General features: G+C 37.8%; 1 pseudogene; it reads right to left on the bottom strand.

Moving 5' to 3' along the window:
* Positions 1-213: 213 nt before the first annotated feature.
* LOC147888104 (phenylcoumaran benzylic ether reductase IRL1-like) lies at positions 214-16,987 on the bottom strand (annotated as a pseudogene).
* Between the last annotated feature and the right edge of the window lie 3,632 nt (positions 16,988-20,619).

The following is a 20,619-nucleotide window of genomic DNA, read 5'->3' as shown; positions in this document are numbered from 1 at the left end:
CGGTTTTATTTTTCTCACATTTTCACTTACAAAATGGTGTTGTAAGGAAAAAATCAACATATTGAATAGGAAAAGGGTGCACCTCTTATTAATGAAAGAGTCATAGATAGGGAATTTTACAAATGGACCTTGAATACATGTGATGTATAGGGTTTATATGGTGAGCCCCTGAGTACATGATTGAGATGTAAATACTACCATATTAAATTTTTGTTATAGATACTTCTCAAGCATTGCATCCATAGTTGTACATTGCATCCATAGTTGTACATCATTGGCACCAAGTTCGAAGTTACAATATCCACCTTTCACAAATATGACATGGGTGTATGCATCATACATATTTCTTGGGTAAGGAACACCTGTAAATAGAAAAAGTAAATACCATAGAAAACCATTAGATCAAGAAGCTAGAAATCAATTAGATCAAGAAGCTGCTAAACCTCCATGCAATAAATAAAGGCCCCTTCTCTCTTTTCTCTCTTGGATGTCAGTGTCAAATAAAGTTCTAAATCCAAGCATGAGTTAGTCATATGTATCTTACCTTTCACCTACTTTATCAATTCTTCCTCTAAGATAAAGGTTTTATCAAGGTTCTTCCCAATTTTTCTTTCCCATAATTCCACCACGTCAGATTGGGAGACAATATTTGCAGATGGCCATAAATGCACAGTTTTATTTAAAGTCCTTGGATCATCAATAATCTTCATAGTGTACGATGCAATATCCTCTTCGCTCAGAAGGACAACTGTTAAGCATATGACAATTGATCAATATCTCTATGATGAATACAGATAGAGAGGACCAAGCTTACACAAAGGAAGTATTTTAATAAGCTCTTTAGGTTGAAGAGATCCACTCTAGTCTTAAACAGATATTATTTTTTCAATCAAGATCCTCCTCATTGTTGATATGCTTCCTGGTTGGATTCCCCACAATTTGCACCACAAAACAAATTGCATTTATATGCATGTCTTTGCAACGAAGCAAGATGCCCAAATTGAAGTGCATATCAGCCTAAATCCATATACTTAGGGCCTTAGCACATGGATGGGACTAGCATGGGTTTAGGAGGGAATATTTTTTTCATCATTACTCCCATCCTACACCAAGTGATCTAGGATGGATTTAGAATTGGAGTAGCCACTTTTTCTCCCCTCTAGGACCATGGCCTCTAGACCCTGGCAGCAAGAATGGGTTTCCCTTTTTTAAGAATTCAAAAACATGGAAGGATGATGTGTCCTTGTCCCCATAAGGTCCCCACCTCTTAAACACATGAAATGATGCCATATGTCCTTTTCCTCCTAAACCCATCCCTAGTTCTTCTTTTGTTAGCACATGGTGGGATGGGAATAGGATATAAATATGCATGGGACCACTTGGGACCACCTTTTTCCATTCCCATCCTATTTCTTTCCATGTGCTAACCTTGAGATAATAATGCCCAAAGCCAAAGCTCGACACGAACGTGTGAGGTATCCCTGCATCGTCTGTAGCTCTACGAATTTTCAATTTAGAATTGGAATTGGACTGGACAAGCTCCAGGCCTTGCACATGATCAGCATCGATGCCGAATTCTCATGGAAGAAAGCGCTGCATGCACAACGACAGGGAGCGACAATGACGAATCATTGACGTAAACCATAACTTGAAGCTGCTGCGATATTGCTAGCAGGGCCGAGTGCATTACCTTGATCGTTCCCACTTCCTTGGTGGCAGTGATGATATTAATCTGGTTCAACAACTGCTCTTCTGTCACTGCCGATATCACAATGTCTACTCGTTTTACCGCAGCCAAGACGCTTTCGTAATCTTTCAAGGAGCCCTGCAGTAAACTAAAACACTCCATCTCTATGCCGCAACCGAAAAGACTCACAGGAGGACTGAGAAATAAAATTTCAAGAGTGAGAGTACAACGAACCTTGAGGATAGTGATGCCAGAAGCTTGCAACGAGGCGATCAAGTGGGATTTAGACAAAATGGTAGCGGGTCGGAGGAGGACAAAGGTGGGAGACGCTCCCCACTAACAATGCAAATTGTGTTATGGAGGGAGCCGTAACTTTTAGAGTGTTTTATAGAACTCGAAGCCACTTTGAGACAAAACTCCCAAGTGTTCCCCTGTTGCCATGAGGTTTTTCAGCTATGAAAGCCTCCTACAATATAGCCAAGATGGCTATTCCCTCCTCTTTATGGTTGGAATCATATTCACCCTTAAATATACCCAAAATGGGCCTCAAATGCAAATCCTAAAGAGTTGAAAGAAATATGGCAAGCAAATATAATACTTAAGACATTAGGTGTCTTTTTCTACTAAAGGTCTCCCAAAATCAACGAGACTACAAATGTAAAAGTGGAACATGCTTCATGCCTAGGGGATATAGTGCTAGAAAAACCTACATATCTAGTCTTTAGGGGGTAATATTCAAACCCCTTTTTGGACTTACATTTTTTTCTCTTATAATAATTTACATTTAATGATTTTGTGAATTAAAATCCCCTTTTGTACATGAAATTCTATGTAGTTATTAGACTTAAAAACTCACATATTATAGTTATATATTTTTAGGTGCGACCCCTTAGGCTAGGGCTTGATAAGTTACAAATATTTCACAACTTATTACTTTTATTCTTAGGCTTAAATTTGCTTTTCTCTCTCTCTCTCACACACACACACACACACACACACACACACACAACTTGAGAAGTTAGGATGCTTATCAAAGATTACTATTATCTTGGATCCTTCATGTTTCCCATAGCCTCCAACTATTACCACCCTTCACCACAATGTGATTTTTAAAGCTCTAAGAGCCACAAGTAGATATATGCATTAGAACAAAGACCCTGAGAGAGAGAGAGAGAGAGAAAGAGAGAGAGAGAGAGAGAGAGAGAGAGAGAGAGAGATGATTTTTTACTTCATAAGAACTTGAATGCCAATGAGACAAATTGACTCATCCAAAGCGATTCTTAGGAATCAAACACACATAACTTGACATGAACCAAATGTTCAACCACCAAGACCCATGCTAGTTTTACAAAACTTGGTGGGGAAGGATGGCTCACACACACATAGACACACACACACACACACACACACACACAGATAGAGAGAGAGAGTTTGCTTTGAAAATCCACTCTAAATGCATTATCCAAGAGGAAATAAGATACCCTTTCCTAGCAAGAAGATATCCCAACAATAAATAGGAAGGAATAAGACATCTATATATTAGCCCCAACTAAAGAATGCAAAGATAATACTATAAAAAATTATAATAATTAACTAAGCACTTAAGGGCTCTTAAATATTACAAGTCTAAAAGTGGACCTTTGATTCATACTTAAGGGGTGCAATAGTAGAAAAGTCTACATATGACGTGCATGCAAAGGGTAAATTCAAACCCCCTCTTGCTCTTACATTCTTCTCTTTATAAGAGTTCAAATTTTATATGACTATGAATTAAATTATCATTTTAGTATGTGAATTTCTATGGATTTATTGGATTAAAAACCCTTATGTTGAACCATGTCATGGTTGTGTATTATTAGGTGCACTCCCAAGGCTTGATAAATTGTAAGCATTTCACAAACTATATTGTCTTGTCACAAGATAGACTTTTCTTTTGGCAGCAGTTGTGGACTCTCTCTCTCTCTCTCTCTCTCTCTTGGGGGGCCCATTATATGTAAATCCTCTATATCACGTGTATTCAAGGCCTACTTAAAGTCCCCTATATATTAATTATATAAGGGTCATTATATGCAAATCCTGTATATCACGTGTGTTCCAGGCCGACTTAAAGTCCCTTATATATAAATTATTCATGAATAAACAACACCCTTTGTCTATTCAATCTATGAATACCCACTTTAGGTGGTACCCTTCTATATGTAAAAAGTTCATATTTATGAGTCTCTCTCTCTCTCTCTCTACGGAGGCCGACAGACTCAACACTCACTGTCTCTCCTTGTCCCACTTGCACGTGAGTCTTTCCCTAGTGTTGGGATCTAGCTTCACGAGTAATTTCTGAACCTTGTCCATACTACTACTCGAGGTAGTACTATTAGCAAAGGGTCACTTTTCACCCTTACCACTTTATCCTCCGCTTGGCATCCTTCATGAAATGAAATGGTAGAGTTTAATTAAAACTTTTAAGAGATTTTATTTTAACTTTAGAATGCATTCTATTTAAACATGCATTTTTTCAGGGAGAGTGAGGATTCCCTAGAGCACAATGGTTAAGTCTCCATCCATTTCAGCACTGTGTTTTCGAAAATAATTACTCCTAAATAAATGCATACTAATTAAACTAATTAAATACACATTCATTTCAAAAGAAAGAGAAAGCAATGGAAAGGATATAGGCTTGAAGCATATGCTTATGCATACGCTTAAATCTCCAAAATTTTATGCATATGCATAAAGCTTAAGGCTTTATGAAGGTGCTTTAAGCTTTAAGCATGTTATGAGAATTGGAATTATCCCATTAATTTTTGTCAGTAGCTGATGCATGTAGCTGATGCATGTGTGCTCGCTGTTCCGTAGTGATGCATGTGTGCTCCTACATGGATGGATACATAGCTACGGCGGATGTATGAGTGTGTAGCATTGTGTGCACCACTTACGCGATGACGGTATGTGTAGTATGTGTGCACCATCCATAGGATTTTATTCATGTGTAGCATCAGGTGGACCATGAGATGGTATGTGTCACATGTGTGCACCATTCATCTGTGATTTATCGATTTTGCGTTGCTAAAATATTGAAAGGTTGATTTATCTTATGTTTGAAATATTTCATTACTATTGATCGTGTGAATTTAGGGGAAGAGTAATTGATCGGGGGATGGCATCTGGCAAGCATGATTTGCCATATTTTGGGTGCATAGGTGCAACTCTTGTGATGCAGGGATGAATAAGGCTTATGCCTAATTTTTGATATTACAAAAGCTTATGTACATATTTGAATTTTGGATTATTAGTGGCTTGGCTAAGTGTATAAACTAAAGTTAGAAAAAGCCAGCTATTCTAGAAGGTGGATGGGCTTTTTGTAAAATGGGGTATGGAAGAAAGCACAGAGGGTTTTGTATGATTTTTGCTCGGGAGCTTTTTGGGCAAATATACATAAATACATAGGTGGTGGAAGGAGAGCACCACACCTATGGGGGGAGATTGTACCTAGCAGGCTTGTTCTTTCTCTTCCGTTTGTGAGTTTTGAGAGTTTGTGCATATTTTCAAAGAGTGTTGCTATGTTTTTCAAGGATTTGTAGGTTTCGTGAGAGTTTCCCGTCGCAAAGCATAAAGCATATGCATAAATCTTAAAGCTTTAAATCTTTATGGAAGCATAAAGCTTTCAAGCATATGCTTAAAGCTTTATGCATGCATAAAGCTTTGAATCAAATGCTTAAAGGCTTAAAGCTTGGAATCAAATGCTTAAAGCTTTAAAGCTTGACACATATGCTTCAAACCAGGCATAAAGCTTTTAAGCTTTAAGCATTTGGTTTAAGCTTTCAAGCTTTTACTAAACACACATTCTAAAAAATATACATTCATAAAAAACATGCTTCAAGCATTAAGAAAAAAAAAATGCATTCATAAATCCTAACACTCATAGTGAATTCAATGAATTAAACATACCTTTTGAAATGAAGGGAGAAAATAGAAAAAAGAAAAAGAGGAAAAAGAAAGGGATAAAAGAGAAAAGGGAAAAGGGAAAGGGAGAAAAGGGAGAAAAGAGAAAAGGGGGAAAGGAAAGGGAGAAAAGAGAAGAAAGAGAAAAGAGAAGGGAGAAAGGGAAGAAGGAAAGGGAGAAATTTGAGAAGAGAGAAAGGTTAAAAAGGGAAAAATTGAAGAAGGAGAAAAGAGAAGACAAAAAAGGAGAAAAAGCAAGAAAGGGAAAAGGAAAGGGAAAGGGAAGGGGAAGGGAAGAGAAGGGAAAGGGAAAGGGAAGGAAAGGGATGGGATGGGAAAGTGAAAGAAAGAGAAAGGGGAAAGGGAAGGAAAGGGAAAGGGGAAAGGGAAGGAAAGGGAAAGGGGAAAGGGAAAGGAAAGGAAAACTTAAGAAAACCAAAGAAAATCAACCTACCTGGTGGAAAGGGATGCTTGCAAGGTGTGGCGATCATCCTTAGGTGTGGAGAGATTCTTCCAAGCTTTGGAGGTCTTGATAAATTATAGAGGATCAATGAATAATGGGAGAGAATAATGAAAGACATGTGATTCAGGATTGGGTTTTAGTTCCTACAGCATCGATATTACCATGACTAAAAGTGTAAAAAATTAATTAACATCATTTTCTTGGGTTTAGGGTATTAAGTCTCAAAATTTAAATACAAATGCATGTTCCAAGTCTTCACAGAGTTGGTAAGGTGATAGCATGAAATGGGTTGTGAAGTTCTAAAGCCTATGGGCATTGTTTTAGGGTCTATTACCATTTTAATTGCATCGGGATGTGGGTCCAAGATGTCACTTTTCCATGGCCATGCTCGGCATCCATTCACAAAACGGGATGAAATTTGGTAGTCCTCTAATTTACAATGGTACAAAGATTATCACTAGGTACTGTTTCATTTGGTGTAAGAAAATGAGTTATTTTTCAAGATCCGTATCACTTTTGACCACATATTAAAATAATGCGTCAATGGTCTTCTAGTCATGCAAATGGGATCCGATGACCATGATACTTTACCAAGGATTTATAATCACATATATTGATATCCATGCAAAATATAATGGCCATAAAATCTCATTTTCATGGTCAAGAATGAACATTTCCATGTTTTTGCCCATGCATCCTCTCTTATGGTTCTCAATAATGCCTCGATGGGATTCTAGTCATGCAAATGGGACCCAATGGCCTCGATACTTTGAAGGGGACTTAAAATCACCTATATTGAAGCCCATTAAAAACATCATGACCATCATATCCCATTTTCATGGTCAAGAACAAACATTTCCATGTTTTTGCCCATGCATCCCCATGAGATGAATTTAACAATCTCCCATGAGTAGAAATTATTCAAATCAACATGGTTTTGTTCTACACTAAAAGAGCTTCAAATATGTCTTTACACCTTGAAATTTGGATAACACATGAAAAAGTTACATTAATTTAAGAGAAGATGGGTTTTCATATTTTAGTGTATATTTTTTTTTACCCCCCTTCATCCAAAAGACCCGCCGCCCCCCCCCCCCCCCCTTGGGCCTCACATATTATGAAAAATATGTACAATTCTTAAAATATTGCATATTTTTCAAGATATATACCTATATTTTGTGGGAGGAGGGACACAAAATTTTCATATTTTTTGCTTGCATATTTGAATTTTTTAAAGGAAATCCATGCATATTATATATGGACCTTAGCCCCCCATACCCTGGATTTTGGATGAGGGTAGTAACATATTGAGTTGCCAGACTAGGGGTCAAGAACCAACATTTTGATGTTTTTGCCCATGCATCGCCTCTTCTGGTTCAAACTGATGCCTTGGTGGTATTCTAGTCAAGCAAATGCGACCCTATGGACACCATAGTTTACAAGGGACCTAAATTAAACTACATTGAGGCCCATCCAAAATATCATGAACATCGGATCCCATTTGGTGCATGGTCAAGAACAAACATTTCCATGTTTTTGCCCATGCATCCCTTGTTTTGATTCAAAATAATGCCTTGGTAGTATACTAGTCATGAAAATGGGACCCGATAGTCACGATACTTTGTGAGGGACTTAAGATCACCTATATTGAGGTCCATGCAGAATATCATGGCCATTTGCATGGTCAAGAATGAACATTTTCATGCTTTTTCCCTTGCATCCCTGCTTTTGGTTTAAAATAATGCCTCGGTGGTACTCTAGTCATAGAAATGGGACCTAATGGCCACGATACTTTGCAAGGGACTTAAAATCACCTATATTGAGGCCCATGCAAAATCCAATGATCATCAGATCCCATCATGGATGATATTTTCAAGTTAGTTTCGTTAAGAAGCTAAACTTTAAAATTGCCACCAAAAGTTTGTATGCCCTAATAAAAATAAATGTTTGAAACATTCTCCAAGATTTGAAACTTTTATGCAAAAAAATTTAAAGTTTTGCCACAATTTACGTTTTTTCCCTCAAAATTCAAATGAAAAAAAATAAAAAAGTACTACATTCTACTACTGTTATGAAACTAAAAAAATGATCTTGAAAACTTTTGCCAAGATTTTATATTAACATATAAGCATAGATTCGATAAAAACATCCCTAGATCCCATTTGCATGGTCAAGAACAAACATTTCCATGGTTTTGCCCATGCATCCCCTCTTCTGGTCCATAAATAATCCTAATGCACGGCCATAATGCTATGCTTTACACATCAAACTATGTGAGCACATGTTATGGAACCCCCATTAGCTGTATGTGATAGATTAAAATATTTTTTGATTATAAAATATGGTGCTCAATGTCCTATCTATAGAGAACATTTTGGACATTTTTTTTAGCGTTAATATCAATGAAAATATTGACTCTAGTACTTTTCTAGAATGTTTTTTTGATGGAAATATCAACAAAACAGAGCATGGTCAATGATTAAACAAGATGGGTTTAGTTTTTGGCATATTTTTTTCTCATGTATGGGTTATGGTGTTTTAATGATCATGTGTAGCCTTTGTAGATGTCTTTATGCTCATCAAAGACCGAAGAAGAGACTAGTAGAGCAAATCTTTATCAACAAGTCCTATGTGATTGTGCATGATGCACAGCATAAAAAAGGAGACCATGCAACATATCAATAATAGCCATAAAGAGATATGGTCGCTTTCAACCATTACTAGAGATACAACTAAATGATGAGCCATATTTTAGCTTCTTTATGAGTGAATTCATTAAATTCATTTCATGTACTAACTTTTTGTGCCAACCTTTTGTGCCTATATGTGACTTATGTGAGATGATTAACTAAATTATTTTCATGTAGGGAGATGAAGTTTTTCGGGAAGTTTGAGATCACACACACTGCATAATCATCCTCATGAGTCGATGTTGACCCAAGGATATCAAAACACTCTAAGGGAAGATGGAGAGCTAGAAGAGAACCATAATAGAAGTGGTGAAGAGGAAAATGCTTTGAATGAGAATGAAACAATGTAGGACATGATAAACACTTACTTTGATGCTCCTTCACCCCAAAATGAAACAGATGAAGATGTGGAAGTGAATAGGGAGCATAACATGAGTCTTGAGAGGAGAGCTTGCGACGTGAAGCATCATGTTATATGACGGGGCAAGCCATTCTCGTCTTGTGTCCATTCTTTTGATCTTAAATTTACAAGCAACTTATGGATGATCAGACACTAGCATTATGTCCCTCTTCCAGTAAGAGTTTGGATGTAGTCCAAACTATAGTTTCATGCAAGTACTTCCAAATTGCTGCTTCAAATTCATTGAATGGGTCAATATCCCATGTTACTCCAAACACTACTTCCAAAAGGAAATTGAATGGGTCAATGTCCCAGATTACTCCAAAAACGACTTCCAAGAGGAAATTGAATGGGTCAATTGTTGCTTCAAATTCATTGAATGGGTCAATGTCCTAGGTTATTCCAAACACTACTTCCAAAAGGGAAATACAATGTCCAACTCAAGAAAGTATGCAAAGAAGATGTTGGCATCATTGGGAATGGATTACAAGTCAATTCATGCATGTCCCAATGATTGCATCCTTTATAGAGGAACATTCAAGCACTCTATAAGCTATCCACAATGTGGTGTGTCTCGATATCGATAAGACACACAAGGAGACAAGATTATGAGAAAGGTACTGTGACACATGCCAATCTAAACACACATCGTGCACTTGTTTTGTTGTGAATCATTAGCTGGACTTATGGATTGGCATTCTCGCAACCACTTGATGGATGGAATATTGAGGATCCCTATGGATAAAAAGGGTTGGAGACACATAGAGAAGAGGTGGCCAGAGTTTGGTCTTGAGCCTCATCATTTGCGTCTTGGTGGGCTAGCTATGGATGATGGTAATCCCTTTGGACATCAATCTAGATCATGGTCCACATGGCCAACAATATATTCCTCCTTGGATGACCATAAAGAATGGGAATTTGGTGTTGGCACTCATTGTGCCAAGCAAGCACAAGGTGAAAAACATGGATGTGTATCTAGCCCCTTTGTTGGATCAGTTGGAAATAATATAGAATGTCATGGAAGTTTACGGCGTTTCAAAGCCTTTGGGTCAACATCATTTTTGAGTGATGTGTAGCAATGTTTACACCATCCGTATGATCTTATGCATGTGTAGCATTGTGTGTACCATGCGATGGTATGTGTCACATGTGTGCACCATCCATCTATGATGTTTTGATTTTGCATCACTTAAATGCTGAAAGATTGAATAATATTGGTGATTGATTCCAAGGTTTCTTATGCTTGAAATATTTTCATTATTGATGGATGTTGTGAATTCAGGGGAAGAGTAACTAATCGGGCGATGGCTATTGGTGGCAAAAATTTTTGTGCACATAAGGCACAACTAGTGATGTGGTGAATAAACTTGAGGCTTACTAAGAAAGCCTAGTTTTTGAAATTACAAATGCTCATGTATATATTTTAATTTTTAAAACATTAGAGGCTTAGCCCAAGATTATGAACTAAAGTGGGAATATTCAAAATTGTTTAATCGATCAAATGCATAGGAAATGGAAGGCAAAACCACTCCGATTGGGGGAGATCACACCCATCATCTTTTCCATTTGTGAGTTTTGAAAGATCGTGCATATTCTTGTGTATAGTTTTTGTTGTGTTATCTATGGGCCTCAAATGCAAACCCTAAAGAGTTGAAAGAAAAATATGGCAAGCAAATATAATACTTAAGACATTAGGTGTCTTTTTCTAGTAAAGGTCTCCCAAAATCAATGAGACTACAAGTGTAAAAGTGGAACATGCTTCATGCCTAGGGGATATAGTGCTAAAAAAATACATATGACATGATCTAGCCTTCAGGGGGTAATATTCAAACCCCTTTTTGGACTTACATTTTTTTCTCTTATAATAATTTACATTTTATGATTTTGTGAATTAAAATCCCCTTTTTACATGAAATTCTATGTATTTATTAGACTTAAAAACTCACATATTATGGTTATATATTTTTAGGTGTAACCCCTTAGGCTAGGGCCTGCTATGTTACAAATATTTCACAACTTATTACTTTTATTCTTAGGCTTGAATTTGATTTTCTCTCTCTCTCTCTCTCCCTCTCTCTCTCTCTCTCTCTCTCTCTCACACACACACACACACACACACACACACACAACTTGAGAAGTTAGGATGCTCATCAAAGATTGCTATTATATCCTTCATGTTTCCCATAGCCTCCAACTATTACCACCCTTCACCACAATGTGATTTTTAAAGCTCCAAAAGCCACAAGTAGATATATGCATTAGAACAAAGACCCTGAGAGAGACAGAGAGAGAGAGAGAGAGAGAGAGAGAGAGAGAGAGAGAGAGAGAGAGAGAGAGAGAGAGAGAGAGATGGTTTTTTACTTCATAAGAACTTGAATGCCAATGAGACAAATTGACTCATCCAAAGCGATTCTTAGGAATCAAACACACATAACATGACATGGACCAAATGTTTAACCACCAAGACCCATTCTAGTTTTACAAAACTTGGTGGGGAAGGATGGCTCACACACACACACACACACACACACACACACACACACACAGAGTTTGCTTTGAAAATTCACTCTAAATGCATTATCCAAGAGCAAATAAGATACCCTCTCCTAGTGTGAAGATATTCGATCCATAAATAGGAAGGAATAAGACATCTATATATTAGCCCCAACCAAAGAATGCAAAGATAATACAATAAGAAATTCTAATAATTAACTAAGCACAAGGTGCGTTTTTCTGCTTAAGGGCCCTTAAATATTACAATTCTAATACAAGTCTAAAAGTGAACCTTTGATTCATACTTAAGGTGTGCAATAGTAGAAAAGTCTACATAGGACGTGCATGCAAAGGGTAAATTCAAACCCCCTCTTGCTCTTACATTCTTCTCTTTATAAGAGTTCAAATTTTATATGACTATGAATTAAATTACCTTTTTAGTATGTGAATTTCTATGGATTTATTGGATTAAAAACCCTTACGTTGAACCATGTCATGGTTGTGTATTATTAGGTGCACTCCCAAGACTTGATAAACTATAAGCATTTCACAAACAATATTGTCTTGTCACAAGATAGACTTTTCTGTTGGCAGCAGTTGTGGGCTCTCTCTCTCTCTAGTCTCTCTCTCTCTCTCTCTCTCTCTCTCTCTTGGGGGGCCCATTATATGTAAATCCTCTATATCACGTGCATTCAAGGCCTACTTAAAGTCCCTTGTATATTAATTATATAAGGGTCATTATATGTAAATCTTGTATATCACGTGTGTTCCAGGCCTACTCAAAGTCCCTTATATATGAATTATTCATGAATAAAAAACACCTTTTGTCTATTCAATCTATGAATACCCACTTTAGGTGGTACCCTTCTGTATGTAAAAATATGAAAGAAAGATTTTAAAAACTCCTTTTGTTGAACCCATGTGCTATGATTACATATTTATGAGTCTCTCTCTCTCTCTCTCCACAGAGGCTGATGGACTCAACACTCGTTGTCTCTCCTTGTCCCACTTGCACATGAGTCTTTCCCTAGTATTGGGATCTAGCTTCGCGAGTAATTTCCGAACCTTGTCCATACTACTACTTGAGGTAGTACTATTAGCAAAGGGTCACTTTTTACCCTTACCACTTTATCCTCCGCTTGGCATCCTTCATGAAATGAAATGGTAGAGTTTATTCAAAACTTTTAAGATATTTTATTGTAACTTTAGAATGCATTCTTTTGAAACATGCATTTTTTCAGGGAGAGTGAGGATTCCCTGGAGCACAATGGTCAAGTCTCCATCCATTTCAGCACTGTGTTCTCAAAAATACTTACTCCTAAATAAATGCATACTAATTAAACTAATTAAATACACATTCATTTCAAAGGGAAAGCAATGGGAAGGATATAGGCTTGAGGCATATGCTTAAAGCTCCAAAATTTTATTCGTATGCATAAAGCTTAAGGCTTTATGAAGGTGCTTTAAGCTTTAAAGCATATGCTTAAAGCTTTAAGCATGTTATGAGAATTGGAATTATCCCATTAATTTTTGTCACATAGCTGATGCATGTGTGCTATATGAGTGTGTAGCATTATGTGCACCACTTACGCGATGACGGTTTGTGTAGCATGTGTGCACCATCCATACAATTTTATTCATGTGTAGCATTAGGTGCACCATGAGATGGTATGTGTCATATATGTGCACCACTCACTTGTGATTTATTGATTTCACATTGCTATAACACTGAAAGGTTAATTAATTGTGGTGATTAATTCCAAGATTATCTTATGTTTGAAATATTTCATTACTATTGATCGTGTGAATTCAGGGGAAGAGTAATTGATCGGGTGATGGCATTTGGCAAGCATGATTCACCATATTTTGGGTGTGTAGGCGCACTCCCCAGTGATGCAGAGATGAATAAGGCTTATGCCTAATTTTTGATATTACAAAAGATTATGTACATATTTGAATTTTGGATTATTAGTGGCTTGGCTAAGTGTATAAACTAAAGTTAGAAAAAGCTTTATTTTTAGAAAAAGCTAGCTATTCTAGAAGGTGGATGGGCTTTTTGTAAAATCGGGTATGGAAGAAAGCACACAGGTTTTTTCTATGATTTTTGCTTGGGAGCTTTTTGGGCAAATTTACATAAATACATAGAAGGTGGAAGGAGAGCACCACACCTATGGGGGGAGATTGTACCCAGCAGGCTTGTTCTGTCTCTTCCGTTTGTGAGTTTTGAGAGTTTGTGCGTATTTTTGAAGAGTGTTGCTGTGTTTTTCAAGGATTTGTAGGTTCCGTGAGAGTTTCCCGTTGCAAAGCATAAAGCATATGCATAAATCTTAAAGCTTTAAATCTTTATAGAAGCATAAAGCTTTGAAGCATATGCTTAAAGCTTCATGCATGCATAAAGCTTTGAATCAAATGCTCAAAGGCTTAAAGCTTGGAATCAAATGCTTAAAGCTTTAAAGCTTTACGCATATGCTTCAAACCAGGCATAAAGCTTTCAAGCTTTAAGCATTTGCTTTAAGCTTTCATGCTTTACTAAACCCACATTCTTAAAAACATACATTCATAAAAAACATGCTTTAAGCATTAAAAAAAAATGCATTCATAAATGCTAACACTCATAGTGAATTCAATTAATTAAACATACATTTTGAAACAAAGGGAGAAAAGAGAAAAAAGAAAAAGAGGAAAAAGAAAGGGAGAAAAGAGAAAAGGGAAAAGGGAAAGGGAGAAAAGGGAGAAAAGAGAAAAGGGGGAAAGGAAAGGGAGAAAAGAGAAGAAAGAGAGGGAAGAAGGAAAGGGAGAAATGAGAAGAGAGAAAGGTTAAAAAGGGAAAAATTGAAGAAGGAGAAAAGAGAAGACAAAAAAGGAGAAAAAACAAGAAAGGGAAAGGGAAGGGGAAGGGAAAAGAAGGGAAAGGGGAAAGGAAAGGGAAAGGGAAGGAAAGGGATGGGATGCGAAAGTGAAAGAAAGGGAAAGGGGAAAGGGACGGAAAGGGAAAGGGGAAAGGGAAGGAAAGGGAAAGGAAAGGAATACTTAAGAAAACCAAAGAAAATCAACCTACCTAGTGGAAAGAATGGGAGAGAATAATGAAAGAGATGTGATTTAGGATTGGGTTTTAGTTCCTACAGCATCGATATTAACATGACTAAAAGCGTAAAAAATTAATTAACATCATTTTCTAGGGTTTAGGGTATTTAGTCTCAAAATTTAAATACAAATGCATGTTCCAAGTCTTCACAGAGTTGGTAAGGTGATAGCATGAAATGGGTTCGGCATGTGGGTCCAAGATGTCGATTTTCCATGGCCATGCTCGGCATCCATTCAAGAAGTGAGATGAAATTTGGTAGTCCTCTAATTTACAATGGTACAAAGATTATCACTAGGTACTATTTCATTTGGTGTAAGAGAATGAGTTAGTTTTCAAGATCCGTATCACTTTTGACCACATATCAAAATAATGCGTCTCTAGTCATGAAAATGTAATTCGATGACCATGATACTTAAACAAGGATTTATAATCACATATATTGATATCTATGCAAAATATCATGGCCATAAAATCTCATTTTCATGGTAAAAAATGAACGTTTCCATGTTTTTGCCCATGCATCCTCTCTTGTGGTTCTCAATAATGCATCGGTGGGATTCTAGTCATGCAAATGGGACCCAATGGCCACGATACTTTGAAGGGGACTTAAAATCACCTATATTGAAGCCCATTAAAAATATCATGACCATCATATCCCATGGCATGGTCAAGAACAAACATTTCCATGTTTTTGCCCCCGCATCCCCTTTGGGTCAAAATAATGCACCATTGGCATTCTAGTCATACAAATGGGACTCAATGGCCAAGATACTTTATGAGGGACCTAAAATAACTTATATCAAGGCCCGTTAAAAATATCATGGCCATCATATCCCATATGCATGGTCAAGGATGAACATTTTCATGTTTTTGCCCATGCATCCCCTCTTTTGGTTCGAAATAATGCCTCGGTGGTATTCGAGGATTACCAAAGAGCGAGCAAGGAAAAGCGAACGAGCCCAATTAAGCGAGCGTGATTAAACAACATGAAAGCGAGCAGCCCCTGAACCACTATATGATTAATCAAATTTCATTGGAGAGAGGAGTCATGCCCCAAAATGATATTGCTTCCCTCCTTCCTTCTCATGCTATCACATTAGACTCATTATGGAGAGAGATTCAATAGTATATAAAATATATGATTCATTAGACTACTTAGAGGGCACATTGTTCAAATTGCACATCTCCTTCCTTCTCATATATTTACATTACAATAAATTTGGCAAACAAACACATAGTGGTACTGAATACGAGATTTGAAAAAGAACTAACATTGCACACAAGTTTTACATTACATATCATGCCTGCCATGCTTATATGATTACATATTCCATACATGCATCATGAAGACAAATATCAGGCTACACATCAGGCTACACATGCATTATATGAAATCCTTATGGAGAGACAACAACATAGGAGCAGGTAGAATATAGCCAAACCCTCATACCTCTACATGTACATATCATGCCTTCCATGTTTGCAGAAGTACATCTTCCAAACATCTGATCCAAAAAATGGAAGGCATGAAGAGCAAAAAAGAACATTACATCTATTGCATCTTCTACTATTCACATTAAAGGCTGACATATCTTGCCTCTAATGCTTGCAGAAGTATATCCTTACTTCGATTACAAAAACATAGAAGGATCCCTACCTCTATAATCCGCATGTTCAGCAAAGAACAACAGAATGTCTTTCACATCATCTAGTCTATGGAAGATGGATTTCTTTTTCCAGCCAGTGCTTGAAACAACTCAATCTTAGTCAACGCTGCTTGATGCATAAACTGATGCACTGTATCACTCAATCCTAGCACTACAATGAACACAAAGTATATGTGCTTGCAAGGCATATAAGGAGTTTTACTTATCTCCCTTTGAGTGAAATCAAGACATGTACAACGTGGGAATTCTGAAATTGAGACACAGTATGTTAGCCCCTTGGAAATTGAACCTGATGTACGAATGTGGAAAAGATGCACCTCATTTGGAATAATAGTGCTCTCTCTTACAACCTCCCCATTCTCTGCAACTACCTTGCTTATCCTTTCTTTGAATTCTTTATTCAACCTAGTTCTCCATGACACAAGCTTTCCATCACGACAAGATGGGCGCACATGGCTTGCCGTACTGATTTTTTGCATACGAGATGGGAAGCTCATGACACCAATAGTATCATCAGTCTCAAATACAAATCCTGCCCTTACCAGGGTCTCCCTCTCATCCATAGTAATTGATGTCCCATATACAACCTTCCACACACCTGGAGAGTTTCCAGGAACACCTTGAATGGAATTATCCACCTTCCATGTATGGGTCACAGTACTATTGCAAAACCAAACAAATTGTTCTGTCAATCCATTGGAATGTTGCCTTCTTCCCTTAAAGCAAGGCGCTGGCACACCATTGCTTGCACTTCTACCAAGCACATTGATCATTGCCCCACACCGTCTCCGACTTTCTGTCAAGTAACCAAAGCATGTGACAACACTATGTGCTTCAGTTCTCCTAATTGCCCAATTGGCATCATGAATGTTTGCCTCTCTACAAACTACTTGGTTTGTAGGATTTAAAAAATCAAGTTGTCGTCTTTTTCCAATCACTCTCTTTGTAGTGACAGTGATGTATTCAGGGCGATGACTATCAAGTGCATGGACCTCAGTTGAACATGTAGAACTCCTCTTTCTTCTCATACTTATCGCTTCTGTCATCGGTCTATCCATCTCTGGAGAGTGTAACCCAGCCTCTTCAATCACAGTGTGTGACAAATCAACAAGCCTATTTCTATCTCCTTTACTAGATCCACCACCATCAAGTATTCTTTGTCGTAGAACATCCAAATTCGGACCTGTACCCAAGTGTTTTCCATTCAAAAAGGCATTATAGTGAGCACTGTGAAGGACACTCATTGCAAGATCTGCAGCACAAGCTTCATACAATGTTATGTGTCTTGCATACCCATGTGCTACTCTCATGCTAGAGTGTTTTGTCTCCGAAAGATTTACTGTAGGAACAAACCCAGAATTTTTCTCTTGGTGCAAAAACATTCCCCCCCATTGGTTGACTCTAACATCCCACCAAGCCAACCATGTGTGGAGTGCTGGCAACTCACCCTCTTTCACATGCAATGGAGACCAATACAAGGTCAATGTTCTCTTGCATTGGTCTGCAGAAGCAGTTGTTGTTGCCTCCCTCCATTTCCTACATAGAACCTTATGCTCCTCCTGAAATTGTGGCTTAATGCATCTTTTGGTATGCTCAACCATGCTCATCTCCCAGTGAAAACCACAAGTCCTTTCTTTACCCTCCATTACATTTTCAGGCCCACCATTGTAAACTGTGCGGATAGCAAGCCAATTTGCTCCTGCTCCATCTGCCATGAATCCTCGAAATTCAGGTGGTTCAAAACCATTCTTCTCCATCTGACTATTCAAAAGCTTCCAGAATTGTACTTGTGCATGGGTATCTTACACCTTGAATTCACATATAGCTATTGTTAAGAGTTCCCTTATGTAAGGGTCATACACATGAGCACCCATAGTTGACCATCCTTTTACTCGATGGACGTGGTCAAAATGCACCCATTGTGATCCAAGGCTACCTCCTGGCCACATTCGATTCACCAAATCAACCCCTGATCCTGGACCAATGGTCGACATTTTGAAAATATGTGGTTGTTGTTCATCTTGCAACTGCCCAGGAAACAAGATACTTTGCACATATGGATATCTGCATCTCTTTTTCAAACCCAGTATTGAATCCATTTCACCATCTCCTCCTCTAGCATCACATCTTGCACTCTGCACTATTCTCTGAAGCCTTCTCCTTTGTGTCATTGGTGTGATTGTATCCAAAACCTCTTCAAATTGTTGGTAATCTAGAGGTTCCATAGCAACCCCCTCCTTTGCAAGCAACATATCCATCATAAGGTCTTGTGTAACTGAGACCTCAATATTTTTGCAAGATGAATTTGCATTTAGCCTAGCACGCATTGAAACAAGATCATCCACTTGCAATTCCTTCGCACGACTTTTTCCTTTCTCAACAGGATGGTCATGGAACCCAACATGCACAGCACATCTTGTCGTCTTCGCTCTTTCATGAGGCAAGCAATAATATATGATAGCACTGCATTGATAAACACACTCTGGGATTTCTAAACAATGCTTGCAGACAATTGATCCCAAGGTTGGATCAATTGGACCAGGCATAGTGGGCTTCCTAAGCTTTCCCTTCCATTGTGTATCATTTAGAACTCCTATTCATTCAAGGTAAGGACAATGAACGTTACAGCATCTCAAGTATCTAGAACATCTACTCATCCTTACAATTCCATTGAAAAAGTCTTGTGAACATGTTGAATATTTTGCCCATACATGACCATCGGCATTTTGTTCCATTCCAAACATTGGAGATCCATCAGGCAAAGGGGGGAGTTCAAAGACAACATACCCATCATAAGTTTTAGGCAGTTCAACAACCTTCTCAACTCTAACTGCAGAAGTTAATGCAACATGCAAAGAACTATTCAAAGGCATCTTCTCTATAAGTGAAATAACACTATTCACTTCAGCATTTTGAAAGTCACTATGAGAATCTTTCCTTCTTATCACCTCAACTCTGAAGGTTAAATGTTGTTTTCCATTGATCTTGTACCCTTTTTGACCGTCCTCCAAGTCCACCAAGGGAAGCACTATGGCAATGTCATCCACTCCAATTTCTTGATGTAGACTAATCTCCTCATCCGCAAGGTGAAAGTGTTCCTTGAGATCTTCTAGGGAGACCTCCAATAAAGGAGTGTCGTAACGAATGGACAATGTTTCTGATTCTCCAAAGCGAATGAACACAGATGCAGGCATGTTTTAGATGCACAAATGAACACCAAAGGATTGGCGCCACCCACTACGAGAACAATTTCATCAATTTGCAAGCGCAAAAGAAGACGGATCTCTAGAATAGGTAGCGGCTCTTCATTTACAAAAGAAGATGTAGCCAGTAGAAGAGTGTGATTAAAAATGACATTGCCAGAGAAGAGGTGGCATCAGAAGAGCAAATGGAAGCATAAGAGATGGAAATAGAAGAAAAGAGGTTGATAGAAGAGGACATGGAAGCGGAAGAGAAGATGTTGATAGAAGGAAGAGATGACAAAAGAAGAGAAGACGTGAAAAAATTATGTCTTTGAAAGGTGGCGAGTTAGATGACGCCGTCACAATTATCTTCATAAAGGCTCCATGACATGGTTCATAATATCCTGTTTCTTTTCCATGAAAATGGTAATCATTTCAAGAGATGGTAATCTGAATAAAGGCTCCATAACTTGCAAACACGAATCTGGTAAGAGGAAAAATTTAATATCCTTGCCTACAAAACTTTAACGTTGTAACTTTAATGGTAGAATGTTAATTAATGCATACATTTATGCATGAAATGCTAGTCATGTAAGAATGATGTAGGTGAATTGCTCTGACGCTCTGAAGTGTTGAATTTGTTGTAAGAGATATGATTGTCTTCTGAAAGCTTAGTTGGATCAATGAGAAAGGAACTGAACGAGAGAATATGTTTAAGAATAGAATCAATATGAACAGTTACCTTCTGTCAATATGAACAGAATCAAGTATAGTCAAGATTTAGTGAAGATTTAGTAATAAATCCTTCCTTGACTCAATAGCTAAATATGGAAGCGGGGCGACTGAAGGTAGAATAACTTCTCTTCTCTTCCCTCGACTTCGCCATCACCCTCAACTTTGCCTTCTCTTCCTCCTTCGCCATCTCTTCCTCCTTCGCCTTCTCTTCCCTTGACTTTGCCTTCTCCTCCTTTGCCTTCTCTTCCCTCCTTTGCCTTCTCCTCCTTCGCCTTCTC

The sequence above is a fragment of the Dipteris shenzhenensis genome, chromosome 22, assembly GCF_047967505.1.
Source record: "Dipteris shenzhenensis isolate YYH24624 ecotype China chromosome 22, Dip_SZ_1.0, whole genome shotgun sequence".
NCBI classification, from domain to species: Eukaryota; Viridiplantae; Streptophyta; class Polypodiopsida; order Gleicheniales; family Dipteridaceae; genus Dipteris; species Dipteris shenzhenensis.
Note: the sequence above shows the minus strand (reverse complement) of the source record. Positions and strands in the feature narration are given on the sequence as shown.